The sequence below is a fragment of the Camarhynchus parvulus genome, chromosome 2 (assembly GCF_901933205.1).
Source record: "Camarhynchus parvulus chromosome 2, STF_HiC, whole genome shotgun sequence".
Taxonomy (NCBI): Eukaryota; Metazoa; Chordata; class Aves; order Passeriformes; family Thraupidae; genus Camarhynchus; species Camarhynchus parvulus.
The window spans coordinates 18,546,756-18,557,500 of record NC_044572.1 but is presented as its reverse complement, the minus strand read 5'-3'; the positions used below and the strand labels follow the sequence as shown (position 1 = coordinate 18,557,500).

The following is a 10,745-nucleotide window of genomic DNA, read 5'->3' as shown; positions in this document are numbered from 1 at the left end:
ACCAGCTGGGGGGAAACTCCACCTTCAGTTTGTCCAGACCTGTGCTGCCCAAAGGAAAGTGAAAGAGGAAAATCCTTCTTTTTTTTTTTCATTTTAAGTTAGACCCAGTCAAACCCAGAACACATTGCTAAATATTAAGGGGAAACGAACAAAACATTTTTGCAAATATTTGTCTAAACTGAAAACTTTGCACATCATTAATGACAAGTTTTATCTCTCATTTACACTGGAAGAACTTCAGGGCTGGCAGCCCCCTGAGGCCCAGGAGTGGTGAGCACAGTGTGTGCCATGGCACAGACCTTCTCTGTGTCACTCTCATTCTGCAAATTATGGAGGCCATCTGCAAGGCTAATTTTTGAGTTTCAGAATATTTATGTCACCCAAGGAAAGAAATCAGATAAAGTATGTCCTCACTTAATTTTGAGTAGTAACCACTTATCACTGCCTATTTCAATTGAACCATGGAAGAGGAAATATTTAGAGACATGATCTGAAGAGCACATCTGTCTTACACAACCAGAAATGTTTGCAGGGAATCTGTGAAAAGGAGACCAAAATTAACATTCTAATCCTGCCATTTTACTTCACTGCTTTACAATCATGTTTTAAACAGTACAAGGGATTTAGCAACACAACTTTTAAGCAGAATATTTACAAACAACTCTCAGTTTGTTAAACCAATTATTCCTTATCAATATAGGCATTACTCTAGCAAGCACTTAACAGATGCTTGCAGAGCCTGATATGCCAATGACACAACAAGAAAATAAAATAACCAGAATATCCTGTCCATTCAGAATAAAATAGAAAATCACCAGTCCCTTGGTCTCAGTTATTTGGAAATTCCCAGATATTCATTGCTCTTCTGGAAGGTGTAGATAGAAGTATTCCCACATGTCCCTGTCTGTTTAACTCTGAAGGTGCAATTTGGCTCTCAGGTTTTGCCAAAAAAACTATGATGATGACAAAGGAACATAATATTTAACAGAAAAAAATAATCTAAGCCTATCTTATGTAACAATACTTAAAGTACATTAGGGCAAATGAACTTCATGAATCAAAGTCATATTCTTTACAGGAAAAACATTATACTGGCCTTTCTCTTCTTGTGAATGCATTTCTTTGTGGCAAAATATATATTTTGAGTAATCATAAAAATAGTTTTTAAAGTAATTTATATTTTATTGATTTATATTTTAGAAATAAATTTATTTCTTCTATTTATTTCTACAAAATTTCTCTGTCCTTCATATCTGTGGGACAAAATACAGTGTTATATCTCCTTGGTTCTTCTTCACACCCTGTTTCCTCCCTGAACCCTACATACCTTTCACACATAAATCGGATTTCCATGACATTTAAATGCAGTCCCTTAAGCTTTCAGCAAATGTGACACAGTTTTCCTCTCTGGGCCCTACAGCAGTCCCCAGTATTACTCAATCTGGTTGTAATCTTTGTGTTTCTTAGATAATATTAAAAAATTGAGCTGAGTGTCACTTCCATTTTCGGAAAAAGTCTTGCCCATTAAAAAGTCAGTGCCTGGTTTTTCTAGGTTATTGTTTCTAGACTATGCATTTTTTTTCTCACAAGCACAAGTTTGTAATTTTAGCCTTTGATGGAGCTTGTAATTTGCATTTTAGTAATTTTGCTCACTCTGCTTTTCACAGATGCTATTCTTTGGAGATTCCTGTGTGCTACAATTATAAAAAAATAACCAGGAAGCTGCTTGGTTTCTTAGTGCCTTTGATTCAAATAGTCTCAAGAAATGTTGTACCAACATCAGGATGGGTAGGAAAGAGGTGCTAGACATATTTTTATGTATCAATCCAAGGGAGAGAGCATGGAACTGAGAAATTAAAGCAAAAATGTTTAGCTACAGAAAGTAAGCTGTACCAAGATGCTGAAATAAACAGGAACTGCATAGGCAGTATCTGAGAATTTCCTTGAAAAATTAAAAACTTGAATAAGAACAGCACAGATCTCAACAGGAACATTATCCTTAACAATTAGGAGTTAAACTACTGCCCAAATTGACTTTAAATAAACCAGTAGGAGAATAAAATCAAGCAGTTCTGTCTCAAAATCCTATTCTTTAATCTGCAGACAATGGTCTCCAGCCATCCCCGCATTATATTTTTTATCTGTCTTTGGGGTTTTTTGGGATTTTTTTAAAAGTGTGTTGTTTCTGCTGTGCTTATCTTTGAAGGACTAGGTCCAAAGTAAGCAAACAGCAACGAGAAAAGAAATAAATAAATAATCCCGGGGAAGGAGCCTCTCTGAGCCTGTGTAGCTGAAGCACTGACTTATTGTCTCTGCTCTCACCACACCCCCCACTTCAGTCGGTTGTTCCTCTGTAAAGAAAAAACAAACACAAAAAAAAACCGCAAAAAAACCAGAAAACCAAAAACAACAAAAATTTTAAAATTTGTGGAGGCCTACCATATTAACAGCCTTGCAATCCTTAGGGGAGAAAAAAAACCCACCAAAAAAAAAGCCATGGAAAAGCTATTTGTTATATGAAAACAAAAAGCATCTGAAATCAGCATGTTGTATTTGTTTTCACCATCAGTTTGAGGTGGGGGAAAAAGAAAGAAAAAATAAAGACAGCTGTTAACCCATTTTAGTAGAAGTGGGAAAAATCCTGGGGACTTCTTAAGCCTAATTTCAGCCTAGAGTGATTTTTATGGCCAAACAATGAATCCTTAAAATAATTGGTTCATATCATGAATACACAACAAACTCTGAACCCAGGCCTTGATTCAATTTCCAAGGTAATTTGTAGGAATACCTCCTTTGATTTTGACGATGGTAACAACATACAATATCATAAAAAATAAAAAATCTTTACCGATGTGTTCTGGCTGAACACAGAGCAATTGTTTCTTTATGTTGCATGAGCTCTGAGAGTGTTTTTGCAGCATTACATGTGACTTATGTCGATGAAAACAAATCGATATAAATCGTGGGTAAAAAAAGCACCATCGCTTAGAGAGGTACTAAATTTCCAGACCACAGTATTCAGATTATGATTATTTATTGCCATTGTAGGTAGATGAAAGGCTGTGGCGTTCCTTCCAGTCTCCCTGTTCCGTGCCAGCTGAATTCTGCGAGAGGGATGGTGTTAGGAATGGAAGGCTACAGTAATGTTAACTACGCTGTTTCCCTCCAACATCCATTTTGTTCCAAAGAAACACTTGCCAGAGATTAAAATATTCAAGATGGCTGTTTTCTGCACCCTTTCTGCGAGCCGTACAGTTTTTCATCTTTCCAATACTCCCGGTCCCCGTCTTTATTGAGACCATGAATATTTTATTCCCCGTCTTATCTGCCTCCCAAGTCATTAAATATTGGCCAAAGTTCAAAGGGAGCTGCTTCGCCACGGCCTCGCTCCCAGCCCGGACCCCGCGCAGCCCCTCCGGCCGAACGCCGCTCCCGCACCGCCGCTCGCCGCCGGGGATGCGCCCCCGGGCCCCGCGGCGCCCCCGGCGACCCCCGCCCGCCCGGCCCGGGGCAGCGCCCGGAGCGCGGCGGCTCCGCGGGGGCGGCGGGCCCGCTCCCGCACCTGGACTTCCGCGCGGCCCCGCGGCCCCTCCCGGGCGGGGCGGGGCGGCCGCGGGGCCGGGGGGCGGCTGCGGGGGGTCCCGGCTCCGCCGGCCCCGCCCGCCGGCAGGAGGCAGCGGGGAACCCCGGCGAGGGGCGGGGGCGGCGCGGATCCCCCCGGCTCCCACGCAGAGCCCACCTCTCCCCCGGGGCTTCCCGTGGCGGGGGAAGAGTCCGCGTTCTTTTGTCCCCGCGTGTCCCTGCGTTGTGGGTGTCCCGAGCGGCGGCGGGGCCGGCTCGGGCCGGGGGCTCCAGCAGAGCGGGCGGCCGTGTCCTCCCCATCCCCCAGGGCTCCGCCGGGGAGGGGAGCGGGACCCGCACCCGCAGAGAACGCCGGCTCCCCGAGCCCTCCGTCCCGCAGCGCCGGGGCACGGAGCGCGGAGCCCCCGAGAGCTGCCCGAGGCGGGGCACGGCGGCAGAGCTGTCCCCTGTGTCCCCAGCCCGAGGCGGGGCACGGCGGCAGAGCTGTCCCCTGTGTCCCCAGCCCGAGGCACCGGCCGCCCCCGGCCCCGCGTCCCCGTCCCATCGCCGCGCGAACAAAGAGCCGCGGCGCGGTGCGGGTTGCTGCGGTTTATCCAGGCGCTGGTGATGCCAGCGTGAGACAACCGGCGGTGCGCTGGTTCTGGGCTCTCCCGAACGTCTCGACGGCGAGTCTTCTCCAGCTGCCTTAGAAATTGCTTGGAATATCGGTTGGGAATACTTACTCTGGAATTTATCTCCGTGTTAGTTAAGAGGTCACTTTGAATATGTCAAATCTTTCTCCTAAAAGCATCAGAAGGTGCAGTCCCCTGTTACATTTAGAACAGCGTTTATCCGCGACTGCATATAGATAAATGGATTAAGGCAAGAACCGGCTGGTTTGTCTGGGTACATTACACAGCTACGAGAAGCTTTTTCCATGGCTAAGAACTGAAAGCTTCACTGACCTCTGAAAAAATTCTACTTCATAAAAAGGAAGCTTCGATTCCCTGTCTAGTCCCAAAAATGTATCAGGTTTCCCATTCTCCACAACCTTAATTGTAATTAGTTGGCGAGCAGATGGGATGAGGCACTTCCCATGCACGAGCTTTCCACTTCTACAAAATTAGTTTATCAAGCACTGCCTAAATGTCGCTTTGTATTACCGAGCCCATGATGAGCCCCTCCTGTACACGTGTCGCAGGATCGCGGTGTGGGTGCTCGCACCCCGCGCCTATTTTAACAGGTTTGACGGTGCACGCTTGCACAGCGACGTGTAGCAACTGGGATGAGCCTAAACAAACCCCGTGGTCAGCAATAATCACCCCTGTAACACGCATCTGTGACTTGCCAAGGAGAGCAAGACTTGCTTTATGGGAGCAGAAACGCCTGTCCTTCCTCATGAACTATCAGCTAATTTTAGTTTCTAAATTGTTACTGGTTTTCCAGACACTGCTGCTTCACACTGACATGATCAATTTTTTGTTGGTGGTGGTTCCTGTAAGCTCTTGATGCCTGCCTGCTAGCGCGGCGGTCCAAGCACTGGCAAATGCAGATTTTTAGATTTCATCCCCTGCGAGGCTTTGCTGGCTGCAGTGGATGCACTGCTGCCGGGCTGAACACATCCTGCACTGCAAACAGCGTGGAAACGTCGAGGAGGGAATTTACCTGAACCACTTTAGTTAAAATAAAATTCTCCCTAACAGCAGGAAATATTTACGGGTTAAGCATGGCTAACGGTGATAGGGGGGTCCTGCAGAGAGCTGCACCTCTCCTGATGCTCAGCACACGGCTGCCAGTTTTTCAAAATGTTTTACCGAAATGAAAAATATGTGGATGATAGAAAAAAAATACCACCACATCAACGATTTAAGGTTTACGACTTTCAAAAGATTTTTCGGTGTTTCTAAATACATGTCTTTTCTCTGCTATCTTGGCTAGCGAGGGCCGTATCTTGTCATCGATGGTAAATCAATGGCACAGCCTGACCTTTAAGAGGGTTGTATCCCTTATTCAAACCAGGCGGGTTGAACAGAAAGATCGGTGAAATACAGCTTCGCTGGGGAAGGGGCATTTTTAATACGGATCCTGGTTTCTCTAAACTGTAAATAGATCCTCTCAGAGCTGGCAGAGGTCGGGCTGGAAGACAGCCGGATTTCACGCGACCAGAGCGCTCGCTGGAATCGCCTCTCGGGCTCGGATACGGCGAAGGTGCCAACTTCTAATTGACACGTTTAGGCGAAGCTCCCAGAGTAATTGCTTTTAACATTCATTTATGCAAAGCGGCTCCGCGCGGGCAGGGCGAGCCCGGAGCGGCCGCGCCGCCTGCCAGCAGGGAACGGGCCTGGAGCACGTCCCGCCCGGGCGGGGAGGGAGCGCGGGGCTCGGCGCTGTCCCGCTCCTGCCCGCCGGGCCCGGGAGGCGGCGGGAGCCCCGCAGCCGGCTCTGCCGCCGGGCTCCCGTGCCCCCGCTCGCTTCACCCGGCTGCGCGGGCTCCCTCCGCCGCGGAGAGACGAGGCCGCCGGTGTGCGCGTCCACAGCGCGCCGCGGAGCGCCGGCCGCAGTGACACTCGGCAGTGATCGCAATAATCCTCCTCGCAAACCGCGTTTGTCCCCGAGTCTCGGCTCCCACCCGGGCTGTCCGCCGGCGATCGCTCGAGTGCTGGAGCGCCGTGAGCGCCTCCCGGAGCAAACCCCAATGGCCCGGCAGCATCGCTCGTTATCCCGGAGCAGCTCGAAGATGGTATTTTCCTTCGCACCTCCCGCCGCGGGAGCAGGGGGTGCAGAAAATCCCGGGCACTCGGGTCCCCGCAGCCTCAGGGACGGAGCCCGCCGCTGCAGCCGACGGCGCTCGGGGGCCGCTCCAGCAACGGCATCGCCGCACGCACGGACGCAGGAGCAGGTCCCGGGCGTCCCGCAAGCCTCGCCGCACCGGCTGGGCCCGGCCGTGCGGCCCCGCAGGAGCTGGGGCGCCCTGGGCAGGGCACGGCCGCTCTGCGGCGGGCTCAGCGGTCAGCGCTGAACGCTCGGGGCGGGCCCCGCCGCAGCTGGGGCCGTCGGGCTGCGCTCCCCGCCGCGGGCCCCCCTGCCCGGCACCACGCGGCGCCGCCGGCGCTGATCGCACAGCCTCCCCCGGCGCACACGCACAAAACGACGGCCGGCGGGGGGGGCGGCGCCGAGCCCAAAAGGGGAACCCGTCCCTGGGTGGGCTCGAACCACCAACCTTTCGGTTAACAGCCGAACGCGCTAACCGATTGCGCCACAGAGACTCCGCTGCCGTCGTCTCCGCCCTGCTAACCAAGTGCTTCGGCGCCGCCCCCGCCGTGTCCCCGCCGCCTCCTCGCCCCTGCTCCGGCCACCGGCGGCCACCGCGGACCCACCGAGCCCGGGATCCTGAACCGCGAGCCTCGCGACACGCCAAAAAACACTGAGGAAACAGCGAAAACAGCGGCTTTTCTTCCCCTACCCAATGAGAAACCCTCATTCTCAAAATCATTGTTCGCAGCAATGCCCTTTATTTTAGGGAATAAATTAATGAATCAGACTTAAAACTGCTTCTTCTGGGATGCTGCTAACTGATGAGTTACATATGCAAACCAAAATATAATTTCCAAATATCATGGCAAAATTGCTCTATTAATATATTTAGAGGGTAGTTTTAAGTGACTGCCGGGAGCAGTTAGACTCTCTAAAGTAGGCAGCAGTCCTCTGTGTGTGTAGGTTAAGTGTATTTACAGTGCTAAGTACTGGAAACAGTCGTGAAGAAAAGCTAACATTCCTATTTATTATTTTACCAAAATCTTCTTCCCAGAGTACCTTACAGTAAATCTATACCTACAGCTCTGCAATTACAAAGTTTCACATCTGAACCTGAGCAATTGTTTCCCCTTTGCTTTCACAGACTGATACTGTTTGAATCTCTCTGAACTCTTACGATATTGTTGGCTCCATGTTGTCCCTATGTCTCCCTGAAGCTCTGCCTGATGGCTCTTTTGCCCGTTAAAAGCCCTCAGAGTCGATCAGGCACATGGCACTCACAGCACCAGCACAGGCACTAACTGCTTTCCAAGGAGTGCTGGTCACCTCCTGGTATCCCCCATCCACAGCCAAGAAGCCCCAGCTCACTCCTGAAACCAGAAACTCTCATATTTTGCACAATGCTGCTCATCGACACTGTTTGATTTCATTCCTCATCCCAGTGAGTAACTTTATACTGATCATTTACTGATCACAGCTCAACCTTTCCAGGTTTTCCAATACTTTGAAAAGACCTACATAAATGCCAGCATTATCTCAGGATGGCTCAATTTTCTCTTGTTGTGTATTTTTGGGACCTTACTGACTGACACATTTTAAAACCTGGAAGAGAAATACAAGAGAATTACCAATATGTAAGTCCTGAAGAGTAATTGAAATAATTATTTTGAAGGCTGCTTTTTGGGACACCGTGCCTGCTGCTGCATACTTTCCTGTATGCAGATATCTGCTATTCTCAGGGTCAGAAGAATCAGTTCACAGGCTGGACCACTTCTGGCTGCTCTGTGTAGGAGGACAAGCAAATGGCCCTGTGATTTTATGCATAAGCCAGTGGGTATTTAGTGGAATAACCAAGATTTCAGTCTCACTAAAGGCCTAACCCATAGATCCTGTAGATTGGGTGTGGATTTTAGGCCCTGAAATGTTTTACTTTGTGCACATGAATATTCACATGAGTTTTAACAGAAGTAGGATATTTTCAAACTCTGTGTCTAGAGGCCAGATCTACAAAGGATCTGTGCTATGCTGATATTGATCACAAGCTCTAACTCTGAGCTATCTCACCTGGTGTTAAGACATCCAGGGCTGCCTACTCAATGTGCTGTGACAGTGAGAGGAGTGCTGGAGCTGAGGCTACACAGTCACTTGGCACCTTTCTCCTCAGCAGTCTTCCTCCCTGAATCTCAGAATCTCTCACTCAAAGTCTTACAAGGTAAAAAAGGAAATAAAAAGAACATACACAGCTGTGAGTATTACCCCTTAAAGCTTGAAACCTATAGATCAGCAAAAGATCCAAACACAGATGGCTTGGCTGGCTGTGGAAGCAGTAACCAGTGAGACGTGGTACCAGAGGGCAACATCGCTCATCCCTGCTCTGCAAATGGAAAAGATGCACTGCCTGCTGTGGGGAGAAGTGTCTGACTGTATCTTTAGTAGAAAGGAAGAGCCCAAGTACTGTTTAAGGCATTCAGAAAACAGAAAGAGCTGCTGCTTCAGAATAATCACCCTTCCTATCAGGGTTTTGTTCTTTATTTCTGGACAGCTCTGTTCCTTGTGGATTATACTGGGAGGTGCTTTAGTTCTTTGCAATATCTAGTGTATATAATTTAAATACTATTATTGCATTCACTGCCTATGATTCATATTATGGTTTAGAATTTTATAAAAACATAAATTTATAACAATGTATTGCATTTTAATATATTAAAATAGAATACTATATAATGTGAAGTAATTTATGTTTTATATAATAACTTTGTTTTTTATTCCTAAATCTGTGTGCTTAAATGTTCATTGCTATGACATCTGTGACCTTCTTCAGATATAGTCTTTGGTTCTTAAATGTCAGAGAAAGTTACTGCAGGACAGAGGGTGAAACTGGTACTGTTTACAAGATTTATAAATATACCATATATTTATCTGCTGTTTAGAAAGAATAAATCTGGGTTTTCACCCAGAACAATTCCTAAAATCAATCCCACAGGATATAGCAGAAACAAAAGAATCTTTCCTTTTTTATCACAGAATTATTCTATTTCTACAATCTCTACGTGGGAAAGGACCATTTTCCCCCAACAAGCACATGCACCTACTTTATTTATTATCCCGTGTCAGTTTTGGTCAGCTATTTGTCGGTTCTCAAGTTACAACTCTGCCCAAACTACAAAAATTCATAGTCACAAAAAAATTGTGTAACAGCTACTCAGTTTCTGCCCAAATGCATTTCTAATTCCTTACTTTGTAACAGAAATCTCTAGGTTACCATCCAAAGATTTCACGTTTTCCTCAGAAACATACGATTCTAATCCTTACAAGAACTGGGACATTAAGATAAATGGACAGATAATGCAATTCAACATTGCTATTAGAGTTATTATGGGCAGAGAATAAGATTTCCATGACAAAAGATTTTTCTTTATGGAGCTGCAAGCATCAAACCATGGAAAACATTATTCCTGAAGAAGGATTCAAAAGGTTGGAGGAAGCAGATATTGACAATTTTTCTTGACCAATTGCAAGACTTCTGTTCTTTTATTCTTTCAATAAAATGCATTTGCATAGGATTTTTTTTCAGTTGTTTGTATACAAATTTGCTGCTTTCCGGATAAAAAGATGGCTTATATTTCTTACAGACTTTGTCAGCTAAACATTTCTATTCTTGGGTCTTTTAATAAAATCAGAGAAGTGTTACAACTGAGAGGACATGTTCCCAAATATGATCAACTTACCCTAAAAGCAAAGAACAAGACCAAACAATAGTATTTTACTGAGCTATCTAGTTCACTTAGCTCTGGCTTCTCTTCTGATACAAGTCACACAAAAGATGATGACTAGGTGAGAAAATCCAGAAATCTCGGGTTATTGTCAGCTGCAGACTGTTGGGTAAACTAAGTCAGCCATACTCCAAACCTCCATGTTTACCAAAAGGAAATGGCACAGGCTGCCTGGCTCTAGATCACAACATTTGTAGTTGCACTTATGTTCAGGAGAGACAAAAAGTTGTTTCAGTATGACTTGTGACACAATTAGACCAGCCATTGCTATTATCAGTAATTTGTAATACAGTCTGCAATTGAGGAAAAAAGCCACCAAAACCCCAAAGCCCACGACAACGACAAAAACAAACAAACCAAACCCCAAACCAAACAGAGAGGGCTGCGTTCAGAATTGATCTTCAGATCTCAACTGACATACTATAAGGGGAATTTTATTTTGCCATTCCCTGCAATCTATCTGTTCTGGGTGACTACTGAAAAGAGTGCAATCATTGTGGCAGTCAGTTCAATAGTTTACATATATACACACACACACACAAACATAACCAAAACAAAACAAAACAAAAAAACCCCAAAAAAAACCCAAAAAAACCACCAAAACCAAAAACCCCCATATACAATATAAAGTGAAAAGAAGAAAATTTTACTGGCATA

At 46.4% G+C, this 10,745-nt stretch overlaps 1 non-coding gene across 1 annotated transcript; it reads right to left on the bottom strand.

The window, feature by feature from the left end:
- Window positions 1–6,753: 6,753 nt before the first annotated feature.
- Window positions 6,754–6,827, bottom strand: TRNAN-GUU. The gene has a single exon. It is a non-coding gene; the product is annotated as a tRNA-Asn (tRNA).
- Window positions 6,828–10,745: the final 3,918 nt, after the last annotated feature.